This window comes from Kogia breviceps, chromosome 5, assembly GCF_026419965.1.
Source record: "Kogia breviceps isolate mKogBre1 chromosome 5, mKogBre1 haplotype 1, whole genome shotgun sequence".
Lineage (NCBI taxonomy): Eukaryota > Metazoa > Chordata > Mammalia > Artiodactyla > Physeteridae > Kogia > Kogia breviceps.
In genome coordinates, this window is record NC_081314.1 from 65,799,174 (window position 1) to 65,801,934 (window position 2,761).

General features: G+C 40.5%; 1 pseudogene; it reads left to right on the forward strand.

Moving 5' to 3' along the window:
• The first annotated feature begins 223 nt into the window (after positions 1–223).
• LOC131757233 (histone-binding protein RBBP4 pseudogene) lies at positions 224–1,513 on the forward strand (annotated as a pseudogene).
• Positions 1,514–2,761: the final 1,248 nt, after the last annotated feature.

Consider the following 2,761-nt stretch of genomic DNA (forward strand, 5'->3'; position numbering starts at 1 on the left):
TATAAGTAGCCACATTTAATCTAATTAAGCATATTTAGAAATCTGAGACAGGCGAATAAAGAGGAATTAAAGAGCAGGCTGTATTTGCTCACTTCTGGTAATTATTATTAATTATTGATAATATTAAAGAAATGTAAATAGTAAAATTAATAAAGCATCAAAGTTATATTAAAACTGGTGATCGGCAAAGCTCAATCTGATCCCACTGGCTTGCCTGCCCGCCATGGCCAACAAAGAAGCAGCCTTTGATGACGCAGTAGAAGACCGTGTGATCAATGAAGAATACAAAATATGGAAAAAGAACACTCCTTTTCTTTACGATTTGGTGATGACCCATGCTCTGGAGTGGCCCAGCCTAACTGCACAGTGGCTTCCTGATGTAACCAGACCAGAAGGGAAAGATTTCAGTATTCATTGACTTGTCCTGGGGACACACACGTCAGAAGAACAAAACCACCTTGCGATAGCCAGTGTGCAGCTCCCCAACGATGATGCTCAGTTTGATGCTTCACACTACAACAGTGAAAAAGGAGAATTTGGAGGTTTTGGCTTGGTTAGTGGCAAAATTGAAATAGAAATCAAGATCAACCATGAAGGAGAAGTAAACAGGGCACGCCATATGCCCCAGAACCCTTGCATCATTGCCACAAAGACTCCATCCAGTGATGTTCTTGTTTTTGACTATATAAAACATCCTTCTAAACCAGACCCTTCTGGAGAGTGCAACCCAGACTTGTGTCTCCGTGGACATCAGAAGGAAGGCTACGGGCTTTCTTGGAACCCAAATCTCAGTGGGCACTTACTTAGTGCTTCAGATGACCATACTATCTGCCTATGGGACATCAGTGCTGTTCCAAAGGAAGGAAAAGTTGTGGATGCAAAGACCATCTTTACAGGGCATACAGCAGTAGTAGAAGACATCTCCTAGCGTCTGCTCAATGAGTCTCTGTTTGGGTCAGTTGCTGATGATCAGAAACTTATGATCTGGGATACTCGTTCAAACAATACTTCCAAACCAAGCCACTCAGTTGATGCTCACACTGCTGAAGTGAACTGCCTTTCTTTCAATCCTTATAGTGAGTTCATTCTTGCCACAGGATCAGCTGACAAGACTGTTGCCTTGTGGGATCTGATAAATCTGAAACTTAAGTTGCATTCCTTTGAATCACAGAAGGATGAAATATTCCAGGTTTAGTAGTCGCCTCACAATGAGACTATTTTGGCTTCCAGTGGTACTGATTGCAGACTGAATGTCTGGGATTTAAGTAAAATTGGAGAGGAACAATCCCCAGAAGATGCAGAAGATGGGCCATCAGAGTTGTTGTTTATTCATGATGGTCACACTGCCGAGATATATGATTTCTCCTGGAATCCCAATGAACCTTGGGTGATTTGTTCTGTATCAGAAGACAATATCATGCAAGTTTGGCAAATGGCAGAGAACATTTATAATGACGAAGACCCTGAAGGAAGCATGGATCCAGAAGGACAAGGATCCTAGAGAATGTCTGCACTTCTTGTGCTTTGAGACTCCCCTTTTCCTCCTCTCAACCTGAGATTGATTTAACACTGGTTTTGAGACACAGACTTTGGTTATCCCTCTATAATAAGTTCTATCAACTATGTTATTAGTCCAAATAGAAGGTGTTTTCGAAATATTAACTGGGGGCTTCTTGATTCAGCAAAGCCACAGACTTATATTTAAATTTTCTTCAGGAATTTTCTAGTAACAGAGGTCTAAAGTAGCCACAAAAAAAGGGAATATTGTGTGTGGTTAATTTTTCTTCTTATGCTGTATCCCCAAGTTTTTCTGACTCATTTAAGTAAATGCTAGAGTGAGTAAGAAATAGAGCCAAGTGAGGTAGGTGTCTGAGCCATGAAATATAAATACTACAAGATGTCGTTTTTATTCAGGAAATAGGGGAGATTCAAGTCATATAAATTCCTGCTCTAAAATCTTCACACCGAACTTTCCAGGATACACATTTTCTTACATAGACCAGTCTCCTCTGTTTCTTCAGTTAAGTCAAAACAATGTGTTCCTCTTTCCCCATATATTTTTGCTTGTTAGTGTATTTCTTGAGTTGTTTTCATATTATTTCTTTCCTTTCTGTGAAATGGTTTTAAAAAACAAAAACCAAAAAAACCTGGAACCACCAAGTTGTAAAGATGTATGTTTTTACCTCACAGTTATACCACAGGTAGACTGTCCAGTTAAATTGAGAAGAGTGAATCAATAGCTTGTATTTGTTTTTAAAATTAAATTTATCCTGGATAAGAGTTGCTTTTTTTTTTTTTTTTTTTTTTTTTAAGGAGTTAGTCCTTGACCACTAGTTTGATACCATCTCTATTTTGGGTGACCTATTTCACCAGCAGGCCTGTTACTCTCCATGACTAACTGTGTAAGTGCTTATAATGGAATAAATTGCTTTTCTACATTAAAAAAAAAAAAAACTAGTGATCAATGGCAGCAAATGCCCCACTTTTTTTTTTCCCATTGTGGAGCACAGGCTCCGGATGCGCAGGCTCAGCAGCCATGGCTCACGGGCCCAGCCACTCCGCGGCATGTGGGATCTTCCCGGACCAGGTCACGAACCCGTGTCCGCTGCATTGGCAGGCGGACTCTCAACCACTGCGCCACCAGGGAAGCCCAAAAGCCCCACTTTGAAGAATACAAGTACTTTCTGTCATTATTCCAAGTTGGATTCAGTGATGCATCTTCTTGGACTCTGACCCAAGGAGCAGGGAGAGGCTCAGAACT